At 40.8% G+C, this 27,918-nt stretch overlaps 1 protein-coding gene across 2 annotated transcripts in view; it reads left to right on the top strand.

The window, feature by feature from the left end:
* The first annotated feature begins 17,296 nt into the window (after positions 1–17,296).
* The window catches only part of SLC36A1 (solute carrier family 36 member 1), a 60,226-nt gene continuing 49,604 nt past the window's right edge, over positions 17,297–27,918 (top strand). The window contains exon 1 of one of the 2 annotated variants that reach the window (XM_017875734.1): positions 17,297–17,486. The gene's annotated coding sequence lies outside the window, so the exon portion shown is untranslated. The remainder of the gene's footprint in view (positions 17,487–27,918) is intronic. The other variant, XM_017875735.1, reaches the window with a different exon arrangement.

Genomic DNA, 27,918 nt, shown 5'->3' with positions numbered 1-27,918 from the left:
AGACAGAGTCTCGCTCTGTCACCCAGGCTGGAGTGCAGTGGCCGGATCTCAGCTCACTGCAAGTTCTGCCTCCCGGGTTTACACCATTCTCCTGCCTCAGCCTCCCGAGTAGCTGGGACTACAGGCGCCCGCCACCTCGCCTGGCTAGTTTTTTGTATTTTTTAGTAGAGACGGGGTTTCACCATGTTAGCCAGGATGGTCTGGATCTCCTGACCTCATGATCCGCCTGTCTCGGCCTCCCAAAGTGCTGGGATTACAAGCTTGAGCCACCGCGCCTGGCCTTTGGGCAGTTCTTTAAAGCAGTGTGAAAAAGGACTAATACACCAGGAATTGAACACATTTCGATAACACCTTTGCTCAGATCATGATTTTCAGCCTATCATGATTTGCTGTTTACCCCTGGGAAGTTTGCTTTCTGTCTTTAGGGCCTGATTTCCCCATCTGTACTTTCAGTAAGTTGGATTCCAGCAGCATCTGGCTGTGTCCCTGTAGGAATCCATCTGGACCCATGTACACATCTTGAGTCTTGGTTATTGTCCCATGGCTGTCTTGATTTTAGGACTAAAGAAAATTCTCAAGCTAAGCACAGGAAATAGCAATTTCTGATATGTTAATTTGTCCCCAGAAGCTGCCTTTGTTGTCAACAGTGTAAAGTAATTTCTTTAGGGCAGTGGTTCTCGAACTTTTGTGTGAATTAGAATCATCTGGATGTCTTGTTAAAATACAGATTTCTGGGTCCCATCCGCAGTTTCTGATCAGTATGTCTGGGTGGGGTTGAAGTATTTGCATTTCTAATAAGTTCCCAGGTGGTACTGATGCAGCTGGACTGGGGACCAACTTTGAGAACAACTCTTTAGGATATCTGAAAGTATTAATATTAATTAGAACTGTATTTCCAGAGGGACAGATACCAACATTGGACTACAGGATTTGTGGGACCTCGACGGGATACATCATCCTTCCCCATCCCAAGCAAGGAGAGGACAAGTTACCTCCCCCAGTGGGCGTGATCATGGAGCCAGGCATGGGGGCTGGCCTCTAGCACTGCATTGCAGTGCCTCCATAGTCCATCAAGGGCTTGTTGAGACTGTGGGAGAGAGCAGAAGACTTTGTTGGGTTCAGAAGTATAACATGGGGAGAGAGAAAGGTAGATCTTTTCCTAGTACAAGGCTGAATGGAAAGATGTATAGTAGGCAATTTGGCAGAAGTGGTAGGTCCCATTACCCACTGGTGCCCACCGAGCCTCCCTCATTTCCCTGAAGGGCTCCAAAAATCATGCACCAACTCACTGAACAAGTATTGAATGGCTACTGAGTGCTGGAGTTATACAAGGCCCTAGGATCCATGTCAGTGAATAAAATAGGCAGGGCTCTATCCTTCTGGAGCTGTCAGTCAAGTGAATTAATGAGTTCTATGCATTCACTGAATGCCTGGGGTCACTTTGGCCCATGGCAGGCAGGGCACTTGTCCAAAGCCACACAGTGAGCTGAGGACAGAGTCAGGACCTGACCCCAGGTCTCCTGACTCCCATAACAGTGATTTTCCTATGACACTCTGCTGCTTCCCCGAGACCACACACACTGCTGGTCTTCCTGCTAATGATGGGGATGATCGTGCATGCCACCCGTTGGAGTAATGATTTTTACTAGGAGCGCAGGAGCTCATAATCCTAAGAGTGCATCAGAATTTCAGGAAGTGAGAGGGAATGTGATTATTTTCCCAACTTCATTAAAAAATATAGCAGTAATAATACCTACTATAAAAAGTCAAATGGTACAGAAGTCTATAAAGTAAGAAAGGAATGTCCCTGTGCATATCCTCCCCTGTCTCATCCCAATGTAGTTCTCCTCACCACTTCTTTTAATAGTGTGGAGTGATTAAGTCCAGACCTTTTAAAATATATTTATAAATAATAAATGTAAATAGGTTATTTTTAAAGAAATCTTATAGTTTTTCCTCCCTCCTTCCCTTCTTTTTTCTTTCTTTCTCTCTCTCTCTCTCTTTCTTTCTTTCTTTCTTTCTTCTTTTTTTTTTTAAGGTCTGGCTCTGTTGCTCAGGCTGGAGTGCAGTGGCATGATCTTGGCTCACTGCAACCTCCACCTCCTGAGCTCAAGTGATCCAGCTATTCCAGGAACTGGAGTAGCTGGAACTACAGGCATGAGCCACCACACTCAGCTAGTTTTTGTATTTTTTGGTAGAGATGGGGTTTCAGCATGTTACCCAGGTTGGACTCCAACTCCTGGGCTCAAGCGATCCACCCACCTCAGCCTCCCAAAGTACTGGGAATACAGACATGACCCACCACACCAGGCAAATCTTGTAGTTTTTTCTTTTTCCTTCTTTCTTTCTTTCTTTTTTTTTTTTTTCTGTTGTTGTTTTAGATAGAGTCTCACTCTGTCGCCCAGGCTCTGGAGTGCAGTGGCATGACCTTGGCTCACTGCAACCTCTGCCTCCTGGATTCAAGGGATTCTCTTGTCTCAGCTTCCCGAGTAGCTGGGACTACAGGCATGTGCCACCATGCCCAGCTAATTTATTGTATTTTTAGCTAAGATGGGGTTTCACTGTGTGTTAGCCAGGATGGTCTTGATCTCTTGACCTTGTGATCCACCCACCTCAGCCTCCCAAAGTGCTGGGATTACAGGCATGAGCCACTGTGCCCGGCCATCTTATAGAGTTTTTAAAAGCATGCTTAATGTTATTTTTTAAACTGTGTAGAAAGTGGAAGAAAGGACACAACTTTTGTGATGGAAACTGCAGAATAAAAAACTGAGCCAACTCAGGGCTGGTGGGGTGTGATCAAGAGGCCATATTCTGGCAGGTTCCTGAACACAGATAGCAGGAGAGTGGGAAAAACATGCTGGGGGAGGTAAAGCAAAGAAAGTTGTGCTTGCAAAGAGACTTAGAGCCTCTCACCTGTGGTGAAAGTGGCAGGTACATTTCACCAGGACACCCACAGAGTACACGGCCAGGAGGCCTGTCACCAACAGGCTGACAGCAACCTGCTGGAGAGGAAGAGAGTTGAAGAGGTATGTTAGAATGAAAAACGTAGGACAAAAATTGATTTGTTAAGAGAATAAGAAGACAAGCCATAAGGTGGGAAAAAGTATTTGTAAAAGACATGTGGGATGAGGGGCTGTTATTCCTCTTCAAACTCAATGATAAGAAAAGAAACAATCAGATTAAAAAACGGACAAAAGGGCCTGGAGCAGTGGCTCATGCCTGTAATGCCAGCACTTTGGGGAGTGGAGGCAGGAACCTCTGAAACGGCAGAGTCTTTAGTCTTCCTTCAAGACCAGCCTGGGCAATTTAGCAAGACCCTGTCTCTTAAAAATATTTTAAAAATTAGCTGGGCATGATGGTGCATGCCCATAGTCCCAGCTGCTTGAGAGCCTGAGGTGGGAGGATCGCTTGAGTCCAGGAGTTTGAGGCTGCAATGAGTTATGATTATGCCACTACACTTGAGTCTGGGTGACAGAATGAGACTCCATCTAAAAAAAAATATATAGCCTGGCCCACATAGTGAAGCCCTGTCTCTACTAAAAATACAAAAATTAGCTGGGCAGTAGTGGCGTGTGTCTGTAATTCCAGCTACTTGGAAGGCTGAGGCAGGAGAATTGCTTGAACAAGGGAGGCGGAGGTTGCAGTGAGCCGAGATGGCACCACTGCACTCCAGTCTGGGCAACAGAGTGAGACCCTGTCCCCCACCCCTCCTCCCCTCCCCACACAAAAATAGACAAAAGACCTGAACAGACACCTCACCAAAGAAGATGGCAAATAAGCATATGAAAAGATGCTCCACATCACATGTCATCAGGGAATTGCAAATCCATGCTACAATGAGCCACCACTACAAACCTATTAGAACAATCAAAATCCAAAATACTGATAACAGCAAATGCTGGTGAGAATGTAAAGAAGCAGGAACTTTCATTCATTGCTGGCTCCGGAATGCAAAATGGTACAGCCACTTTAGAAGATAGTTTGGCAGTTTCTTACAAAATGAAGTATACTCTTACCATATGATCTAGCAATTGCATTCCTTGGTATTTACCCAAACGAGTTGAAAACTTATATCCACAAAAAAACCTACATGTGAATGTTAATAGCAGCTTTATTCATAATTGCCAAAACTTGGAAGCAACCAAAATATCCTTCAGTAGGTGAATGGATAAATAAACAATGACACACAGGAACATTGGAGTATTATTCAGCACTAAGAAGAAACGAGCTATCAAGTCATAAAAAGACATGGAGGAGCCTTAAATGCATATTGCTAAGTGAAAGAAACTGATCTGAAAAGGCTGCATATTGTATATTTCAACCATATGATGCTCTGGAAAAGTCAAAACTATGGAGACAGTAAACAAAATCAGTGGTTGCCAGGGTTTGTGGGAGGGAGAGATGAATAGATGAAGCACAGAGAATTTTTAGGGCAGTGAAACTACTTTGTACGATACTATAATGGTGGACACATGCCATTGTCTATTTGTCCAAAAAACATAGAATGTACAACACCAAGTGTGAAACCTAATGTAAACTGAGGGCTTTGGGTGATAATGATGTGTCAAGGTAGCTTCCCTGATGTAACAAATGTACGACTCTGGTAGTGGATGTTGATAATGGGGGAGGCAGTGAGTGTCTGTGGGGAGAGGGTATATAGGAAATCTCTGTACCTTCCTCTTAATTTTGCTGTGAACCTAAAACTACTGAAAAAATACGATCTATTAAAAAGCAAACAAACAAAACAAAAACTTTGAATATTTAAGAAATGTAGACGGGAAGACTAAGAACTCTGTCATTTGATAACATTGGTACAAATGTACAAGTCGCCTCACATGAATGGGCAATAAGACACCATGGAGGGCAGGCGGGGCTGCCTATGCCACCCTCCCTCTCAACCACTCTGCAGAAAGAGCCTCTCATTGCCTGGGTGTGGAGAGTGGAGAGTCTGGCAATGAAAGTACATTATGTTGGACAGGACGTGGGTTTGAATATGGAGACTCTCCCAGTCACCTCTAATATCACAGAGAACAATGATGGAACCCAAAGTGTGCAGCAACTTCAGAGAAAGGGGAGGGGTGGGGATTTCAGTGACACTGGAGGAAGAAAGGCAGAGGACAGGTTTTAGGGACAAAACTGATCTCCAGAGCTAAGAAGGCAGACAAGGGAAGCTAAGAAAATAGGAAGGGAAGACAACACGGACTTCCAAGTCAAAAGGGAAGAAAAGGGTTACCACTCCACAAGACTGTCCAGAGAGAGACATTTATAACCTTTTCTTCTTTCATTGTTTTGTCACAGACTCATTTTTCATGAAATAAATTTATCTCCCAGAAAAACAGCAGATGTTAATCACTAGACTTTGCCTACAATTTCATGAGTCTTATGGAATTGGTAAGACCCAGGTATGATCCCCTGGCCTAGGGAATAAATGAGATGAGAATAATCATTAATAAATAATAATAATAATAATAGAAACCATTTGATTGTCGAGTATTCTAAAGTTTACAAAATAATCTTACAAAATTATTTAATCTTTCTAATAACTAAGCTATCAATTCCCATTTTACAAGCGAGGAAACTGAGGCTCAAAGAGCTAGGGAGAGAGTGACTGTAAATAAACAGAAGGTTTTTGGGGGCAATGCAATTTGTTCTAAAATTAGATTGTGGTGACGGTTGCACAACTTTGTAAATTTAATGAAAATTTGTTGAGCTGTACACTAAAAATGAATAAATTCTACGGTGTGTAAAGGATACCTCAATAAAGCTGTTAAAAAATAAACAACAAAAAAAGGGCGAAGGCTCACATAAGCTCACCTGGCTTACAAGCAGCAGAGCCGGGGTGAACTCAGACTTTCTGATCCCAAGTTGTGCAGCAGAGTCAACCTGTTAACAGGGACTCCTGAGAGAGAAGTGGTCACAAGGACACTTGATGTCAAACTGTGCCCCATGTCACTCAAATGAGGTTTGCTTTCAGGCGAATGTACAAGCACCAGAGACATCCCAATCCCACATTGCCTCCCAGTCAGGACCACTCCCTGCCCCTCTTACCAAGATGCCCACATTCTTCATGATTGGGGCAACCTCAGGAGCCGCAAGTCAATGTTGCATTTTACTATGTGGATCAGAGTTGGCAACCACCTAGGGAGGAAGAGAAGGAAGGCATGAGAGAGGCTGGCCACTGCTGACCTTGGCCCCAGAGCCAACTGCTTGGGGAAACGCTGGCAGACAGGCTTCTTGCAAATATCCAGTGTAGAGAGTCACTGTGTGAATGTAGGGGGACCAATGGATGGATGGATGGGTGGATGGATGTACGAGTAGATGGATGGACAAGTTGATGGATGAGTGGATGGATGGATGGATGGATGAATGGATGGATGGATGGATGGGTGAATAAATTAATTAGGTAAACGACCAAAACAAAAATAAAATCCAATGTGTCCCAAGTCTGTATTTACAAAAAAATGTTATCTAGAAACGAAATTCACAGCCTGACTTTTCTCTTCAGAACACAGGCCGTATTTGGACTATAAGGCCTACTTATTTTTAAATAGATACATAGTTTACCAGAATAAGTGATATTATACATGGTGAAAATATAAATACTTTAAAAGTTTATAGAATGAAAAGTAAATCTTCCCACCTGTGACCCCTGAAATTCCAATTCCCCTTTCTGGAAGCAATCACTGTTAATAGTTTCTCACATATCCTTCCAGAGATAGTCTCTCTCTCTCTCCCTCCCTCTATCTATCTATCTATCTATCTATCTATCTATCTATCTATCTCTTTCTCTCTATCTATACCTATGTCCTTACACACATACTTTTCTTTGCAGTATTAAACTCACTTCTACGCTTATGTTTTTAAGGAGGGAGGTTGTGCATATCAGTGCATAATAGATGTGCTCATTCTTCATTTTAACAACTGAATCCTATTCTGGTTGTATCTGAAGGGGGCCAGCCCCTCTACACCTGTGGGTGTTTCTTGTCAGGTGTGACGAGAGACTGAGAAAAAGAAATAAGACACAGAGACAAAGTATAGAGAAAGAAAAGTGGGCCAGGGGACTGGCGCTCAGCATACAGAGGACCCACGCTGGCACTGGTCTCTGAGTTCCCTCAGTATTTATTGATCACTATCTTTACTATCTCGGTGAGGAGGATGTGGCAGGACTATAGGGTAATGGTGGGGAGAGGGTTGGCAGGAAAACATGTGAGCAAAGGTCTCTGTGTCATAAATAAGTTTAAGGAAAGGTGCTGTGCCTCGATGTGCACGTAGGCCAGATTTATGTTTGACTTTACACAAACATCTCAGTGCAGTAAAGAGCAGTATTGCCACCAGCATGTCTCACCTCCAGCCATAAGGCAGTTTTCTCCTATCTCAGTAAATAGAATGTACGATTGGGTTTTATGCCAAGACATTCCATTCCCAGGGATGAGCAGGAGACAGAGACCTTCCTCTTATCTCACCTGCAAAGAGGCCTTCCTCTTTCACTAATCCTCCTCAGCACAGACCCTTTACGGGTGTTGGGCTGGAGGACGGTCAGGTATTTCCCCTCCCACAAGGCCATATATCTCAGGCTGTCTCAGTGGGGAGAAACCTCGGACACTACCCAGGCTTTCATGGGCAGAGGTCCCTGCAGCCTTCCGCAGTGTATTGTGTCCTTGGGTTCTCGAGACTGGAGAATGGCGATGACTTTTACCACACATACTGCCTGCAAACACATTTTTAACAAAGCACATCCTGCACAGTCCTAAATCCATTAAACCTTGAGTCAACACAACACATGTTTCTGCGAGTACAGGGTTGGGGCTAGGGTTACAGATTAACAGCATCTCAAGACAGAAGAATTTTTCTTAGTACATGAACAAAACGGAGTTTTTAATTTCTTCTTTTTTCTACATAGACACAGTAACAGTCTGATCTCTCTTTCTTTACCCCACAGTATCATGGCTTATTTAGCCAGCCCCCTATATGTAGTTGCTTCAGTTTTTTGCCACTCTCAGCCAAGCTGAAATGAATAATTGTGGACATATAATTTCATACATACATGAGGGCTTGTCTGTTGGATACATTCTCAGAAGTGGAGGTAGTGAGTGGGTCAAGGGTAATTGCTTTTAGAGTTTTGAGAGACATTGGCAAATTACCCCCATGGAGCTGTTTCGATTGCTTCTGCACCAGCAGAGGGTGACAGGGACTATTTGCACCTGATCTGGCAACCACCGTATGTCACACTTTCTGTCCTGAGTCGCAGCTTCCTGTGGGGTTCGTTTGCTTTTTGGGGCTTAGTTCCTTATTTTTCACTTTGTTAAGAGTTTTGTCAGACTGAAACCTGTTCAGAGGTGAGTTAAGTTGTCAGGGGCCAAGAAAGTAGGTCTTAGGAGTAGAGCATGAAAGGACCTAGTGGAAACTAGGATGGCCGTACATACTCACACCCTGCCCCTCTCAGAAGGGCTGTCACTGGGATGAGGGGGAGACAGTGCCATGCACTTAAGTGGGAACCCCTGTGCAGCAACTTTCACCCTAATCACAGCACTCAGATCTCTCCAACATAAGGCGAGCTCCCTGCCACTCTGGGTGTTCAGACAGAGATGGAGGGATGCAGGATAGGGTTGAAGGAGATTTACATTATTTTGATGTGCATTCTTCTACTGCAGAGGCTGGAGAGTGAACAGTTACATCTCCCAGACTCCTGGAAGGCACAGTTCTAGACAGAAAATAGAAAAGTCAAAACGGGAGTCCAAAGGCCACTGCAGCAGCAGCACCAGCGGATCCCCAGGACACAGCTACAGCCTTTTGCTCCTGACTCTGGTCCCCCAGGGACTCAGGCTTCAGCCTCCCGATTGTGGTGGAGGTGGTGGCTCTCCCTGGTGGCAACTCCAGGGACATGTTTCTGGGAAGTCCAGCCTTGAATTCTCTCCTCCAATCTTTCTAATGGCTATGTAAGCCTTAATTACCATTCCTAAATATATTTCTGGTATTTTTCTGCCCCAAGTATGTTTTTTCCTCTAAATCCTGACTGATAGGAGGCAGGGGTGTACAGGATGAGATGACCTCCATGGTCTTGTCTCACTTGCAATTTCTGTGACCTCATGATATTGTCCCTCAGCAGAAAAAAGCAGTCTTCAAAATCAGTTGTTTTTACTGAGGGAGGCAATCCTGGAGGAGCAAGGGGTGGCCCAGCTCCCAACTCATCCCCCTGGCTGCATCTCCAGGCCCTAGCTGGCCATACAGAAGTGAGCTCCAGGTGTCACAGCGGCTCTCTCAGATGCATTGTTCTTCTTTGTTCTCTTGGCAACAGTGTTCCAGGACAGGCAACCTGGCCTTCAGTTAGGGAGCATCCTGGGGACAAGTGATAAAGAGCATTTCCTTCCTCTGTTGCCTTTTTTTTTTTTTTTTTCAGACCGAATCTCACTCTGTTGCCTAGACTGGAGTACATTGTCATGATCTCAGCTCACTGCAACCTCTGTCTCCCAGGTTCAAGCAATTCTTCTGTCTCAGCCTCCTGAGTAGCTGTGATGACAGGCATGCACCATCACACCCGGCTAATTTTTGTATTTTTAATAGAGACAGGGTTTCACCATGTTGGCCAGGCTGGTCTCGAACTCCTGACCTCAGGTGATCCACCCACCTTGGCCTCCCAAAGTCCTGGGATTATAGGCGTGAACCACTGTGCCTGGCCATCCCTCACCTGCATTTTGAGCTCTTGAGGAAAAAGCTCCTTGTGAAATGGGTAAAGCTGTCACATCTCTGGAATGGGCAGAAAATCCACAGGATGCCTGAACCAGTTTCAGACCCTACCCCACACAGGATCGTAGGGAGAAATCCCAGGTATGAGTGCTATCTGCATGATGCTTATCCCCATGGCCTCATTTCACTCTCTCAACAACTCTAAGCAATGGATATTCTTCTCAGCATTTTACCTATGATTTAAAAAGGTTTGGGCTCAGGAATGGGGAGAGCTTGCTCAAAGTCACACAGCTAATATAGGAATAGCAAAGCTGGGACTGGAATCTGAGTGTTTCTCTGTGCCTTAGCCACATGTTATCCTGCATCTTTAGAAATCATTTAGCTCAATATTCTCTTCCTCTCATAAAATGCTTGACTTTTTCCTACTACAGCCAATGCTTGAACACATGTAGAAATAGACTTCAAGCAGGCTGGCCTCTTAGACCTTCAAGGACAGATGACCATTTTATCTTCTTAAAATATCTTTGGCAATAACATAGACTTCTTCAGAAACCCATTCCAAGATTCAATGATACTCATTCTCAAAAAAGATCTTCCCTCCTGTGTAATTTAACAGGTTGATATAGAAGATCCCTTTTCTGTGCATGCATTCATTTTGCAAACCTTTACTGAACTCCTTGTGCTCAGGCTCTGTGTTAGGAGGATATAGAGGTAAATAAAGCCTGGTCATTGCCTTTGGGTTTCTCACCATCTGGGCAGCTAGTCTGAGTCAGGCTAGAATTAGCTAACCCCCCCTTTTTTTTTTTCCAAGATGGAGTCTTGCTCTGTTACCCAGGCTGGAGTGCAGTGGCACGATGCCTGATTCAACCAATTCTCCCGCCTCAGCCTCCCAAGTAGCTGGGATTACAGGTGCACGCCACCACACCCAGCAATTTTTTTTTTTTTTGAGTCTCACTCAGTTACCCAGGCTGCAGTAGCATGATCTCAGCTGACTGCAGCCTCCACCTCCTGGGTTCAAGCAATTCTCTGCCTCAGCCTCCCAAGTAACTGGGATTACAGGTGCCCGCCACCATGCCTGGCTAAATTTTTTTGTATTTTTAGTAGAGACAGGATTTCACCATGTTGGTCAGGCTGATCTTGAACTCCTGATGTCATGATCCACCTGTCTTGGCCTCCCAAAGTGCTGGGATTACAGGCATGAGCCACTGTGCCCATCCATAGAATTAACCCTTTACTGAACAGTTACTGTATGTCAGGTACTGTGTTAAGTTTGTTGCATGGATTATCTCAGTTGATGCTTATTGTCTGAAATCAATACCATTGTTATTATTCTGCTGGATAAAGCTTGATTTATCTTCTTCAGTGGAGGTAGATAATGCTTTTTGGGTATCCTCACTGGCAACATCCTTTCTCCAAGGACTAGATCAGTCTTAGCTCCTGTAACACAAAGCCTTTCCCATTTTCACCATCTGGTAATAACACCCTCCTTTTCTGAATCCTTGTAGAATACTGAGTTCATTCCCTGGAATTTCACTTCTATGTGTACATATCTTCCTCCCTAGGCTGTGAGATCCTTAGCTGCAGGGACCCAAATGGTATATTGTGTTCATTGCTTTCATTCTACAGTTCCCAGGTGTTGGATGTTGAATGAATGGGCCTCTAAAGAGTTATGCTTAGGATTCGAAGCATCACTTCACGGAGCATTATTTTTGCTACTAACACAACTTCTCTACACCTCTTTGCTTGTCTGTCAAGAACTACAGGAGAGCACAGATTTAGATCTTTGGGTTACTAGAAAGAAGAAGAAAAAAAATCCCACAAAAGTTTTCAGGTCCAAGGTCTCAGGCCCAGAAGCTTCTGTGGAGCAAATGACACTTACGAGGTCCTGCTGGCCCTGTCCTGGCAGCAGGAGCCCTGGGGGGAGGAGTTGCTGTACCCTCCCTCGGGGCTGGCAGGGTATTTTTTGGGCTGCATCATCCAGGGACTGGTAGCCGGCAGAGGCACCCTCAGGCCCAGGCAAGTGGATACCTCGCTGTTTAGCTCCACGTATTGGGCAGGTGAGGGGTTTGGAGCAGCCATGGTGATATGGTTTGGTTGTGTCCCCACTCAAATCTCATCTTGAATTATAACTCCCACAATTCCCATGTGTTGTGGGAGGGACCTGGTGAAAGGTAATTGAGTCATGGGGGTGGGTCTTTCCTGTGCTATTCTCGTTATAGTGAATAAGTCTCATGAGACTGGATGGCTTTAAAAAGGGGAATCTCCCTGCACAAGCCCTCTTCTCTGCCACCATGTGAAACTGCCTTTCACCTTCCGCCATGACTGTGGGGCCTTCCCAGCCACGTGGAACAGTAAGTCCATTAAACCCTTTTTCCTGTATAAATTACCCAGTCTTGAGTATATCTTTATCAGCAGCGTGAAAATGAACTAATACACATGGCTTTGGCAGAGGCTATGAGCAAGAATAGCTTTGGCATGCAGGAGCTGCAAAATATGATCTCAGCTGTTGGGCCTTAATAAGTTCAAGAGCTTAAATACAGCTCCACCCTCCTTGCCCAGAGTGGCTCAGACTCTGCAGCTTAGGAAGAATGAATGACCAAAAGCATGAATGGATGGATAAACGGGCTTCTCCACCACCCACACAGAGGCCACTCACAGTTGCTCTGACAATCTGTTCTTTTCTTTCTTTTTTCCTGCCAAATGACTGAGTATCACAGGCCAGGCACTTTGATGGGTGCTGGGAACCAAACAGTTCCAGATACTGCAGTCCCTGGAGGCGATTAACTTGGAAATTATGAATATTAATCATAGTTTCTCATAAATAAGTTTTTAAAAATTCAACAGTGATAAAGCACATTGAAGGAAAATGAAAAGAGGCAGGAGTGTATAACAAAAGCAGTTGCTCTTGCAAAGGTGGTCAGCAAAGCTTTCCCTGAGAATGAGGAAAATCCCTTGCATTGCAATGTCTTCCCCACCTTCTTGCTCCCACTCAAAGGTGGCTCCCCGTGAGGCCACTGCTGTCTTTGCAGGCCTCTGAGAGAAGTGTCTTTTTTCCTCACCCCCCTCATATTAATATCACAGGGCCAGGAGGGGGTAGGCATCCTTGCTCCCCCTTGCTTTCAGATCCCCAAAACTCTTATCCCCTGGTTATTCAATTAAATACTAATCTAGGTACTCCTGTGAAGGGAATTTGCAGATGTCATTAAAGTCTCAAGTCAGTTGACCTTAAGATGTGGAAGCTAGGAAGCTATCCAGGTGGGCTTGACTCAATCAGATGAACTCTTTAAATGCAGAATTTTATCTGGCTGGGCAGAAAGGGAGGTCAGAGAGACCAGAAGCATGAGAAGGGTTTGATGTATCATTGTTGGCTTGAAGATGGAGGTGGCCACATTTCAAGGAACACAAGGAGTAGAAGCAAAAAGCAGTCAGACATCAAGAAGCCCGAGCCCTTAGTTCTATTACTGCCAAGAACTTGAATGAGCTTGGAAGAAAATGCTTCCCCAGTCACTTCTACAGACAGAATACAGCCTGGAAACACTGTAATTGCAGCCTTATGAAATCCTAAGCAGAGGACACAGTGAAAGCCATACCTAGACTTCTAACCTAAAGAAATGATGAGATAATAAATGGATGTTTTGTCAAGCTACTGAGTTTGTGGCAGTTCGTTACATGGAGGTAGAAAATGAACACACTCAATAAAGCATTGTGATTCTGGGATTCCAGTTTATAATTTTCAGAATAAAATACTCATTATAATTATTACCATGGTAATATGACAGGCTAGGTAACCAGGTTGGCCTTGCTGCTGAATATAACTAAAACTTCTGAATAACATATATAACATATATGTGTATATATATATAAATATATATATATAATAATATATATTAATAGTATATATATATATACAGTTTGAGATGGAGTTTCACTCTTGTTGCCCAGGCTGGAATGCAATGGCAGGACATTGGCTTACCGCAACCTCTGCCTCTCGGGTTCAAGAGATTCTCTTGCCTCAGCCTCCCAAGTAGCTAGGATTACAGGCACCCACCACTACATCCAGCTGTTTTTTTGTGTGTGTTTTTAGTAGAGACGGGGTTTCACCATGTTGTCCAGGCTGGTCTCCAACTCCTGACCTCAGGTGATCTGCCTGCTTTGGCCTCCCAGAGTGCTGGGATTATAGGCCTGAGCCACTGCCCCAGGCCTGAATAACATATTTTTTAAAAAATTCTTAATAATATTGAGGGGAGATCAAGAGAGCAAGGAATTTCTAGGTGAGTACTCACTCAGCCAGGTGAAGACGGGAACTCTGAGACCTTAGTGGAATGCAGCTACAGCTTCACTCCCATGGGTATTTGCTCAACCCAGTGAAGTTGAGCTTTAATATTATGACCTTATGGGGCATGAGACAAATTCCAGAGCTGAGGACCTCTTCCTCAGAGTAAGAGGGAACTAGAAATAAATCAATATCCCACTCCCACGCTACTGCCTCCCTACCTCCCAATCAAGGGACTTGGAAAAATAGCGACTGTCCTGAACCTAGTGCCCAGAGGATGGAGTAAAATTGTGGCTAAAATGTGGAATGAGAATTCAAGCTTCACTCAGTTCCACAGTCCACTTCATCTACCGTGGTGGTTCAAAATACCTCCAGCCCAGAATGTAGTTCACAAGAACCTACACTGATAGTTGCCAGCTGCTGGCAGAAGCAAATACAAAGTCTTTCAGGAGGAACTCACCTTCATTTCAGATCTCAAAGAATTTCTGTAAGTAAAATTCCAAGGAGTAGCAAAACAAGAGAAAATTTAAATAGAGCGCAAGAACTTTGCAAAAGAGAAATGTATGATACAAACGAAAAGTGGCTTTTTTAACATATTTAGAAACAAAAAAAATGTACTGGAAAATATGTACAAGGAGAAAGATACTCTGAAGCGTAATCAGGTGAAATTGAAAGTTAATTAAATAAAACTTCTAGAAAATAGAATTATAGTAGTTGAAATTTAAAACTGAATATTAATTTGAATTTTAAAAATATATTTGAGTTAATTTTAGTTGAAATGGATAGACTTGATAGGAGATTATACACAGTGAAGAGAGAATTAGTGAATCAGAACTAGATCTGGGAAAGGTATTCATAAGATAGTCCACAGAGACCAAGGGATGAAAAAACTAAAAGAAAAGTGAGGGAAAATGGAGAATACAATGAAAGACCTAAATATATCCTACGTCTGTTATGGACTGTGTATTGAAATCCTAGCTCTCAATGTGATGGTATTAAAAAGGGGGATCTCTGGGAGGTAATTAGGTCATGAGGTAGAGCCCTCATGACTAGGATTAGTGCTCTGTAATAAGAAACATGAGAGAGTTTGGATCCTCTCTGCTCTTTGCTATGTGAGGATACGATGAGAAGACAGCCACATGGAAGACAGGAAGTGAGCTCTCACTAGACACAAGATCAGCTGGCAGCTTGATCTTGGACTTTTCAGTCTCCAGAACTGTGAGAAATAAATGTTTGTTGTTTAAACCACCCAGCCTATGGTAATATGTTATAGTAGCCCAAACTGACTAAGGCAACATCAAATCAGACTCCTAGAAGGAAAGTTTAGAGAGAATGTGGTAGAATAAATACTTGAAAAGATAATGGCTGAGAATTGTCCAGAAATGATGAAAGACACCAACCCACAGATTGAAGAGGACCAGTGAATTCCAAGCAGCGTAAATAAAGGATACACATATCTGGACACTTTATAGTGAAACTTCAGAACATTAGAGGGATCTAAAGTCAGCCAGATTGGTGAAAAGTATTACATTCAAAAGGATTGCAGTGTAAAAGAAATTTCAAAAGGAAGAGGAAAGATTTGCAGTCAGGCTGTCAGCTGTTTTCTTAACAACAGTAGTGGAAGCCACAAGATACTGGAATGATCACCTCTATATGCTGAGAGGGTATAAACTATCTGTTAAGTGCAAAATAAAGACGTTTTCAAACAAAAGAAATTGGAGAGACCTTCACTAAAGGAAAATTTAAAGTCCATATTTAGAAGAAGATCTGAGATGCAAAAGGAAATAACCCAACAGAGGTAAATGTATGGGTAAATTTTGATTCTAATAATAAAGTATTATGGAGCATAAGAAAAATGAATTTAAAATACATGACATTATTATTATAAAAAATGGAATGCAGTGAATAGAGATTTTTTAAGTGCCTATATTTTCTGCAGTGACTAAAGATATTGCTTAACTTTTGTTAATACTTTATTAATTCATACATGTTAAAATTATTAGGGTATGGCTAGAGAATAGAAATAAAGTCTTTAAGTTCCAAATTATTAAGAATAAAGCAAAATAAAATAAGGGAAAATTAATCCAAAGGAAGCTCAATAAAGGAGCAAAAAAATAATAGGTGGAAGCTATAGAATAAAATAACAAGGTAAATATGACTGTAAATATATCTATAATTATTAATACAATAAATAGAAATAGAATAATTTTTAAAATATCAAAATAATATTTATAAAAGACATATCTAAAACATAAGAATGCAGAGAGTTTGAAAGTAAAAGGGATAGGAAAGATTTAGCAGGCAAATTTTACCAAAAGAAACCAATATATTAATATTAATTCAATAATTATTACTACTGCCCCTGCTACTACTGTTTACTGAGCACCTACTATGTAATAGGCAATATATGAATTAATCTTAACAACATCCCTCTAAGGCAGTTGCCTGAAATGTTTAAAGTATAGTTTATATACAATGAAATGCACAGATCTTACGTGTATGGTTGAATTAGTTTTGACAAATGAATACACTGGTACAACTTACCCAGAAAGTTTCTTTTTGCTTGTTTGCAGTCAAACATCACCTCTCTCACTTACCCAATAACCACTGTCTAGATTTTTATCACCATAAATTAGTTTTGCCTGCTCTCGAACTTTATATTGATGAGATAATACAGTGTGTAGTCTACTCTTTCCAGTCTCTACAATACTGAAAGGCAGATTGAAGGGAGGTTGGAATGGATGTTGATGGCCACCCCACCATATCCACCATTCTGCACCTTCCTATGCAAATCATGATCAAGGACTCCAAGGGTCTAAGTGAGGGGTCACAGATTCTCACACAACCTTATGGCAAATTGTGACCAAGGAATCCTAGGGTCTATGTGAGCGATCACAGGAGAACCCATAGATTCTCATGCTGGTTATAAAGTGTGACTTTGAACAAATGCCTCTGTCTTTCTGAGGCTCAGTTTCCCGTGAGTAAAATGAATGAATTGCCATAGACCATCTCAAAGAAATTCTAAACCCTAAAGCCATGGTATCATATATAATGATATATTATATATGTCCTGGGACCTATCCGGTCATGTTTGGTAGGAGAAATGTAGCTGAAGCCGGGAAAAGGAGGACTCTCAGAGTTGCAAGATCTGAGAGCTGAACTTCTCCTATTCATTTCATTGGTGAGAAACAGAAACCCAAAATGAAGGGGACCTGCTAGTAAGTGGCAGGGCTGGGCTCAGTCTTTTTTTTTTTTTTGGCGCCTATGTCATCACTTTTTCACTGGCAATGGGTGGTGTTCCTCTCATCCAAGCACTCCCAGGCCCTTTGTTCCCATTGTGAGGTAACCCTGAGGTCTGCCTACCCCATAGAGGGTGCTTTGGGGGTTTCCTCCGGAGTTCTTAATCTGCCTGGGCCCAACCCTGGAACTATTCCTCATTCAATGGTGTCTTTTCCTGCCTTATTTCAGAAGGATCTACCAGTTGGCCCTATCTTGTGCCAAGACTGACAGCAAGGAAGCTTCTGGCTGAGTAAGAGTTTAGGGGAGGCTCTGAGTTGGGTGGAAGCTGTGAACACATTTTAGGTAGAAAGGGGCTACAGCTTTGGAGAACCTGAGCCCAATAAGCTCTTGAAGTTGTCCCCTAACACAATTTTACTTTAACAATTAATATTCACATTTTTAAAAAATGCTCATGGTTAAACTATGATTTATTTTAACTGAAGGATTTACGATGAAAAGCTATAATCTCCTTATCTGACTTACTCTATCTAAAGCTGTTCTTTTTAGGACTATCTTTCTGTTTTTTAATCAGTGATTTGATCACTTCTTAGTCTTTTGGCTAAGATCAAGTGTAGTAAAATCAGTGGTTTGTTTTAGTTCTTTAGTTCTTCATTTCTCTATACAATATATCTATAATGATATTTCTCAATTGATCAACATTATATTAGATGAAAATTTGTACCTCTTAAACTCCCCTACTTCTCAATATAATTATTTTACTGTTTTAGTTCTGTATTGCTTACCTTCATAATTTTAATAATGATATAAATATAAAGCTAAATTTCTTTTAGATTATAAATAATATTCATTTCCTGTTGCTGCTATAGCAGATTACTACAAATTTAGGAGATTAGAACAATGCAAATGTATTCTTTCATAGTTCTAGAAGTCAGAGGTCCTAAAATCAAGGTGCGACAGGGCTCTGTTCCTCTGGAGGCTCTAGGGAAGAATCTGTTTCCTTGTTTTTTCCAGCTTCTAGAGGCCTCCTGCATTTCCTTGGCTCATAGGCATCTTCTTCCATCTTTAAAGCCAGTAGACTAGAAACTTCTCACCTTTCTGACCCTCCTGCCTCCCTCCTATTTAAAAAACCTTGTGATTATATTAGGACCATCCAGATAACCCAGGATAATCATCTCACCTCGAGATCCTTAACTTCATCACATCAGGCAAGTCCCTTTTGCCATCTAAGGTAACAAGTTCCCGAGATTAATTAATGTCTTTGAGAGCTGTGATTCTGCCTACCACACCATACATTCCACTTTACCTGGGACAATTCCACTGTGTGCCTGTTGTTCTGGTGAAATGTTAACACAGCCCCTTTTATTCTCAAAAGTGTCTCCACTTGAACAAATAAATTATATGAACACCCTGCTTATCCAGTGCTTCCCAATCTTTTTCACATCATAACATGAAGGAAATAATATTTTGGAGGTCCTTGAGATCAAAGAACAGGCTGTTCTTAACTAGAGATTTAAAAAAGAAAAACACCACAGGTGCTGTAGCTACCTTAGGGCCCACCTGGCACTCAGCACCCCCTATGACTCATTTGTGGTACCCCATTGGTCACCGCACATGATTGGGAAAGTCTTCCTCATGGTAAAGCAATATAATGTGTTTAAAGCCTGTTCTTTTGATGAGCTCCTGTGTGAGCAGCATTTTGTTCCAAGAAGAGGAGTATACCTGGGTCTCATACATGTGCTCTGACACTCCTGTCACTGTGATCCTGCCTGTAGATTGCCAGGCAGAGGTGCTCTCTGGCATCCTTTGACATATGCTCTGCAGGTCTCTGTCCCTGCAAAATTCATCATCTCTCATGCACTCTCCCAGGCACCAGAGTTCTGGCATTGGTGGCAGAGCAGTCCTGTTTAATCACAGGATGGGATCTTGAATTACTTGCAACACTTTTTTCTGAATCCTCAGAGTGCATGCATCTATTACCTCTGTCACATTGTTTTTTCTTTAAACATATTTTGTTTACCACAAAAATACAATTGACATAATGTTTTATTGGGTATTAGTTCATTCTCACACTGTATTAGTTTGTTCTCACACTGCTATACTACCTGAGGGTGGGTAATTTATAAAGAAAGGAGGTTTAATTGATTCACAGTTCCACATGACTGGGAAGCCTCAGGAAACTTAGTCATAGCAGAAGGTGAAGGGGAAGCAGGCATGTCTTACATGGCAGCAGGAGAGATAGAGAGTGTGTGTAGGGGAAGCTGCCACTTTTAAACCATCAGATCTGAGAACTCCCTCAGTATCACTAGAACATCATGGGAGAAACCACTAATGACCCAATCAACTGCCACCCAGGGCCCTCCCTTGGGACTTACAATTTGAGATGAGATTTGGGTGGGGACACAAAGCCAAACCACATTATATCATAATTACCTCCTTTCAAATCATCAAAAAATCAAATAAGAAATGTGTAGAACATGCCAGATGTGGTGGCTCATGCCTGTAATCCCAGCACTTTGGGAAGCCGAGGTGGGCAGATCATGAGGTCAGGAGATCAAGACCATCCTGGCCAACATGGTGCAACCTCATCTCTACTAAAAATACAAAAATTAGCCAGGCATGGTGGTGTGTGCCTGTAGTCCCAGCTACTCAGGCGGCTGAAGCAGGAGAATTGCTTGAACTTGGTAGGTGGAGGTGGCAGTGAGCTGAGATCATATCACTGCATTCCAGCCTGGGCAACAGAGTGAGACTCCATCTCAAAAAAAAAAAAAAAAAAAAAAAAAAAAAAAAAAAAGAAAGAAAGAAAGAAAGAAAGAAAAAGAAAAAAGAAAAATAAATGTTTAAAGTAATAGCATAGCCTGAGGTACGTTCCAGTTGTGTTGATCCGGCCCCAGCACTTTTCCTATGTACTTGAGCTGATGTTTTCTTGCTTCAGTGACTGTTTTTCATCTGTTCCACTCCAGTGCTAATTTACTTTATAAGATATACCCTCCTAAGTCACCAGCATGTCATATCCTGATGGTGTTTGGCCTTCTTTAGAGCAATTTTATTTTTTCTAATTTCCATTTCAAAGTTAAGGAATTTTCAAATTCATTTTTCAGCACTTGTGCCACTTAATGAATTCTTGAATTTTGTTGTGATTGGATTGCCAAATATTGAAATCATAATGCTGATGAATGCTTATACCACAGCAAAGAATTACCCAGACCACCCATAGGAGTTCCATGAGTGTGAATAACGGCACTGCTGTCTGTATAGTGACAAAAGTAGGTGGGCCTTTTGCATCCCAGCTGAAGTGTCCACTGTGTGGCAGTAACAGTGTAGCATACTTTACAGTGTAGCAGGCAACACTCACCGCAGCTAGGGGATAGGGCTCCAGCTCTGGTAAAGGAGATACGGGAAGGGTACCTACAGCATCTCCTATATGCCTCATAGGGCTGCCATGAGGATTGACTCAATCATCAAGAAACTAGCACAGTTCCTGGCACATTGTAAGCACATGATTCTTTATTTTTATTTTTTTTTAAGATACAAAACCTGAGAATTTTAGAGCTAGAAGCAACTGTAGGGGGCAGTGCTCTTAACAGAGAGAGGCTGGACAGTAGTGCGATCAGTCACAGAATGTTCAGGAGGATGGATCAGGGACCCAAGGGGTCTCAAAAAGGGAGAAGGAGAGGGAAAGGGGACACTGGGTAGGGTTCCTGTGACATCTCAGGGGCTGGTACCCTTGAAGGCTTGGGATGGGTTAAGAGGTAAAAAAAAAAAAAAAAAAAAAAAAAAAGGGAAGTTACATGCCTCAAGATTATTAAATGCAAAAGGATTAATTTCCCTAAAATCTCTCAGCAGCATAACCCCTCATGTTATAAATAGAAACTTTGGTGCCTGATCTCATCTAATTTTCCAGTAACCCAGGGAGGGAGGCAGAACCAAGGAGGGTTTTCAATCTCACTTTCCCGATGATGAAACCAAATGGAGATCAAAAGTCTTGCCCAGGTCACCCCGCTGGGAAGTAAGGGGGAAAAAACCTTCAAATTACTTTCTACCACTCAGCAGAAATAAGTCACTACCAGGGGCTGGCCACACAACATGTTAGCACATGACTGAAGCAAGTCCCTCCAGAAGCTTGTCCTTTAGGGCAGTGGTTCTACAGCATGAGAGAGCATCAACCCTCCTAGATGGCTTGTCAAAATGCAGATTGCTGTCCCCCCATAACCCAGGGTTTCTGATGCAGTAGGTGTAGAGTAGGACCTAGAATTTGCATTTCTGCAAGTTCCCAAGTGATGCTGACACTGCTGGTCTAGGGACCACACTTTGAGAAGAACTTGCACAATGGTTAAAACAGAATGCATGCTAGCGAGGTGCAGTGGCATGCACCTGTAGTCCCAACTACTCGGGAGGCTGAGGTGGGAGATCACTTCAGCCCAGAAGTTTGAGGCTGTAGTTTGCCATGATCACTCCAATCTGGGCAACATAGCAAGACCTCATTTCTAAGAAAACGAAACAAAAGACAGGAAAAATGGAGTGCATACTCTAAGGCAAAGTTTTTAATAGTATGTGCTATAAGCAAGAGGTTGTATTTAATGTGACTATGTTAATATACATCAGAGCTTCTAAGAAGACCTATGAAAAAACAGTTGTGCACATATTGAAAGTGGAGGAGACAGCTGGGGTTAGAAGGGGGAGAAATGAGAAAATTGTGAAGAGGAAAAATCTTAAGCAAAACAACAAGTACCAGTATTTATGATTTTAAATTTAAACACCATAAATCTGTACCTTTCTATACATAGATACATATTTCTATAATTGTATAAGATAGGGTTTGGAGAACAATACACACATGCTGGTACCTATAAACCTTTGGAAAGGGGATTTTCAATTTGTATATTTCTATATTGTCTAACTTTTAAGAATATATTAACCTATTACATAATTTTTTACTGAATATCTTAATGGCTTTATTGAAGTATAAATTACATACAATAAACTGCACATATTTAAAGCATGTAACTTGATAAATTTCAACATGTGTATTCACCTGTGAAATTATCACTGCAATCAAGCTGGTGAACAAATTTGTCCCCTCGAAAATTTCCTTATGCCCCTTTATAATTACCCTCTCTCCTGTCCCTCCTCTGCATTCCCAGGCAATGATTGAAGTGTATTTTCTGTTACTCTATATTATTTTGTATTTTCTAGAATATTATATAAATGAAATATTTTTCCTAATGTCTTTTGCTTAGCAGATTTTATGATTTATCCATGTATAATTATTTTGATATTTATCTATTTTGTAGCTGCATTAATAGTTTATTATTTTTTTAGTTGGGTACAGAATTTTGTTTTAAAATTATTTTTCAAATAAATGTTTTTGTGTATATTTAGCATTTACAACATGATGTTATGGGATACATATAGATAGTAAAATCGTAACTATAGTGAAATGAATTGTCATCTCCATCATTTCACATAGCTACCCATTATTTGGGGTTTCTTTTTTTGTGGCAAGAGCAGCTAAAATTTACTCATTTCACAGGAATTTGAAATACAATGCAATTTTTTAATTTTTAAAAATTTATTTTTAATTGACATAACTATACATATTTATGAGGTACACAGTGATGTATACAATGCACAGTGATTACATCGGGGTAATTAACATATCCATCATCTCAAACACTTATTTCTTTGTGTTCACAACATTCAAAACCCCTCTTCTAGCTATGTGAAAATACATCCTGTATTATTGTTACCTATGCTCATCCTACAGAGCTCTAGAACTGATTCCTAGCTAGCTGTAATTTTGTATCCTTTAACAAATCTCTTCCTATCCTTTCCCTCCACCTGCTCAGCTACTAGCAACCTCTGTTGTCATCTACTAGCAACCTCTGTTGTACTCTTTGTACAGTACAATTGTATAACCTATAGTCCTCATGTTGTCCCTTTGATCTCTAGACTTGGGGATCCTACATATCTGCTACTCTGTATCCTCTCAGCTGCATTTCTCCATTTCCTCCCTCCAACACTCCTGGGCCCTGGTCACCACTGTTTGATTCCCTATCTCTGTGTATTTGACTTGAAAAAAAAGATTCCACATATAAATGAGATCATGCAATATTTTTTCTTTCTCTGTCTGGTTTATTTCACTTAGCATAATGTCCTACAGTTTCATCCATGTTGTGGCAAATGTCAGGACTCCCTTCTTTTTTTAGAAAAATGTTTATATATATACCACAGTTTCTTTATTCATTCTGCTGTCAACAGACACTTAGATTGTTTCTACATCTTGGTTATTGTGAATAAAGCTACAATGAATACAGGAGTGCAGATATCTTTATGGGGTGATGATTTCATTTCTTTGAGTATTTGCCCAGAAAGGGGATTGCTGGGTCAGGTGGTAGTTTTATTTTTAACTTCTTTAGAAACCTTTATACTGTTTTCTATCCCACCAACAGTGTACTAGAATTCCCTTTTCTCGACATCCTCACCAATATTTGTTGTCTTTTGACTTTTTGATAATAGCCAGTCTAACATGTATGAGTTGGTATCTAATAATGGTTTTTGATTTGCATCTCCTTGATGATTAATGATGTTGAACACTTTTGCATATACTCGCTGAGCATTTTTATTTCTTCTTTGGAGAAATGTTTATTCAGGTCCTTTGCCCATTTTAAATTGGGTTGTTTTTCTATTGCTGAGTTATATGAGTTTTTGATAAATTTTGGATATTAAGCCCTTATCAGACATAGGGTTTGCGTATGTTTTCCAATTCATAAGCTGCCTTTACACTTTGTTGATTGCTTCCTTTGCTGTGCAGAAGTTTCTTAGTTTGATGTAGTCCTATTTATTTATTTTTGTTTTTGTAATCTGAGCTTTTGGTCTGATATCCTAAAAAATCATTGCCAAGGCCAATGTCCAGGAGCTTTTCCCCTACGTTCTCTTCTAGGAGTTTTGTAGTTTCAGATCTTACATTTAGGTCTTTTATCCACTTTGAGTTGATTTTTGTGCACAGTGTAAGATAAACATCCAATTTCATTCTTTCTCATATAAAAGTCAGTATTTTCAGCACCATTTATTGAAGACGCTGTCTTTTCCCCACTGTGTTCTCTTGATGCCCTTCTTTAAAATTAGTTGACCATATATGTTTGAATTTATTTCTGGGCTCTCTATTGTGTTCCATTGGTGTATCATATCTGTTTTTGTGCCAGTACTATACTGTTTGGATTACTATATCTTTGCAATATAATTTTGGATCGGGAAGTGTGATGCATCCAGTTTGTTTTTCTTTCTCAGAATTGTCTTGACTATTCAGGGTCTTTTGTGTTCTCATGCAAATTTTAGGATTGTTTCTTATATCTCAGTAAAGAATGCCATTGGGATTTTGATAGGGATTGCATTGACTCTGTATATTGCTTTGGGTAGTATGGACATTTTCACAATGTTAATTGTTCTGTTCCATGTGCATGGGATATCTTTTCATTTATTTGTGTCTTCTTCAATTTATTTAATCATTGTCTTATAGTTTTCAGTGTACATACTATTCATGTCCTTGGTTAAATTATCAAGTATTTTTTAATGCTATCACAAATAAAATCGTTCTCTTAATTTCTTTTTTAGGTAGGTAATTATTTGTGTATAAACATATTATTGATTTTTATAATTTTTTTTTTTTTTTTGAGGCGGAGTCTCGCTCTGTCGCCCGGACTGGAGTGTAGTGGCCGGATCTCAGCTCACTGCAAGCTCCGCCTCCCGGGTTTACGCCATTCTCCTTCCTCAGCCTCCCGAGTAGCTGGGACTACAGGCATGCACCACCATGCCAGGCTAACTTTTGTACTTTTGGTAGAGACAGGGTTTCACTGTGTTGGCCAGGCTGGTCTTGAACTCCTGACCTCAGGTGACCCGCTGCCCTGGCCTCCCAAAGTGCTGGGATTACAGACATGAGCCACTGTGCCCAGTCATGTATGTTGATTTTTATGTTCTGGAAATGTACTAAATTCATTAATTTTACAGTTTTTTTTTTATTCTTTGGGGTTTTCTACATATAGGATCATGTCATCTGCAGATAAAGATAATTTTACTTTTTTCTTTCTGATTTGGATGCCTTTCTTTCTTTTGCTCTTTTGACTGATTGCTCTTGCTAGTACTTCTAGTACTATGTTGAATAGAAGTGGTGAGGGTGGGTATCCTTGACTGGTACTGGATCTTGGTGGAAAAGCTTTCAGTTTTTCCCCATTAATTAAAATGTTAACTGTGCGTTTTCATAAATGACCTTATTATGTTGAGAAATGTTCTTTCTATACCTAAACTATTGAGAGGTTTTTTTTTTTAATTTTGTCAAGAAGGTATGTTGGAGTGGGGGTTAGGGAAGGAAAGGATGTTGGACTTTGTCAAATGCTGTTACCAGGTCAATTGAGATAACCTTGTGGTTTTCATTTTTCATTCGGTTAATATGATGTATTATATTGCTTGATTAGTGTATGTTAAACTAGCCTTGCATGCCAGGGATAAATCCCACTTGGTCATGCTATATAATTTTTTTGATTGCTATTGAATTCTATTTGCAAATATTTTATTGAGGATTTTTGTACCAACATGCTTTAGCGAAATCAACCAGTTATTTTCTTTTCTTGTGGTGTCTTTCTCTGGCTTTCCCAGCATCAAGGTGATGCTGGCCTCATAAAATGTGTTTGGAAGTATTCCCTCTAGCTCCATTTTTTGGAAGAGTTTAGTAACAAACATTCTTCTTTGAATGTTTGGTAGAAGTCAGCCATGAAGCCACCTGATCTTGTTGGGAAGTTTAAACAGAAAACTAGAAAGTCAAATAGTCCCTGTCTCATCTTCAATCTCTTTATTTGTTATTAGTCTGTTCAGGCTTTCCATTTCTTCTTGATTTCAATCTTGGTAGGTTGTATTTTTCTAGGGATTTCTCCATTTCCTCTGGGTCATCCAATTTGTTGGCAAATAATTGTCATGATAGCCCCATATGATTCTTTTTATTGCTGAAGTATCTGTTGTAGTGTCTCCACATTCATTTTTAAATTTTATTAGAGTCTTCTTTTTTTCTTAGACTAGCAAAGGGTATGTCAATTTTATTTTTTCCAAAAAATCAACTCTAGTTTTATTGATTTTGTCTGTTTTTTTTTTTCTTCTGTTGTCTATTTATTTCTGTTCTGCTCTTTATTTCTTCTTTAACTTTGGGTTTTGTGAGCTCTTCTTTTTCCGGTTTTCTGAGGTGTAATGTTAAACTAATTGCTATCTTTCTTCTTTTTAAATGTAGGCATTTATTGCTATAAACTTCTCTCTTAGAACTACTTTTGCTGCATTCCATAAGCTTTGGTATGTTATGCTTCCATTGTCAATTGTCTGAAAATATTTTTAAAATTTCCCTTTTGATTTCATCTTTGACCCATTGGTTGTTTAGAAGCATGGGACCAGGTGCGGTGGCTCACACCTGTAATCCCAGCACTTTGGGAGGCCGAGGTGGGCAGATCACCTGAGGTCAGGAGTTTGAGACCAGCCTGACCAACATGGTGAAACCTTGTCTCTACTAAAAATACAAAATTAGTAGGGCATGGTGGCACACGCCTGTAATCTCAGCCTCCCAAGTAGCTTGAGAATCGCTGGAATCCGGGAGGCAGAGGTTGCAGTGAGCCAAGATTGCACCATTGCACTCCAGACAGGGAAACAAGAGTGCAACTTCATCTCAAAGAAAAAAAAAAAAAGAAGAAGCGTGTTGCTTAATTTCCACATATTTGTGAATTTTTCCAAGATTCCTCCTGTTATTGATTTCTAGCTTCATATTATTATGATCTGAAAGAATATTAATATGATTTCAATCTTCTTAAATTTAAGGCTTGTTTTTTGGACTAGCATATGGTCTATTCTAGAGAAGTTCCAAGTGTGTTAGAGAAAAAAATGTGTATCCTGTTTCTGTTGGATGGAAATTTCTGTATATATCTGTTAGGTTCATTTGGTTTAAAGTGCAATTCAAGTTCATTATTTTCTTATTTTCTCTCTAGTTGCTCTATCCATTGTTGAAAGTGGGATATTGACTTTCCTACTATTGTGTTGCTATCTATTTCTCCCTTCATGGCCATTAATATTAGTTATATGTATTTAGGTGCTCCAATTTTGCATGCATATATATTTACAATTGTGTTTTCTTGATGAATCGACCCGTTTATCATTAAACAATGATCTTCTCTGTCTCTTGTGACAGTTTTTGACTTCAAGCCTATTTGTTACATAATTGTTAAAGGAAAAATCTGTAACAGGAGGTAAAAGGAGAAGCCTAGATAATATGATACTGAAATGCTGCCATCCATTTAAAAATGTTACTTTAAAAGTTAAATGTATTAAAAGATAACGTTGCCCTACCCCACAGTTCCATTTCCAGTAGCAACCACAGATGAGAGTTTTTATATGCTCCTGAAAAATTGACTGGAAGATTTTTTTTTTAAAAAATGCATATTTCTTATTATAAAAGCAATACAAACTCATCGAGACGTGTAAAAGAAAATACAGCCAGTGTAAAACTTAGCAATATTTCACAAACCCACAACTCAAGGGACAGTGCTCTTCGACTGGACTCTGTCCCATGCCGCGTTCAGTTCCTACTTGCAGTCCCCAGCTCCCCGGAACACAGTTCTCCCAGCAGTGGCAGTAATAGGTCGCCAGGTGGTGCTGTGGAGCAGAGCTCCGGAGCTCAGTGAGAAAAAAAGGCGCGG

This window comes from Rhinopithecus bieti, unplaced genomic scaffold (assembly GCF_001698545.2).
Source record: "Rhinopithecus bieti isolate Rb0 unplaced genomic scaffold, ASM169854v2 scaffold_7673, whole genome shotgun sequence".
In the NCBI taxonomy this organism is placed as follows: Eukaryota; Metazoa; Chordata; class Mammalia; order Primates; family Cercopithecidae; genus Rhinopithecus; species Rhinopithecus bieti.
Note: the sequence above shows the minus strand (reverse complement) of the source record. Positions and strands in the feature narration are given on the sequence as shown.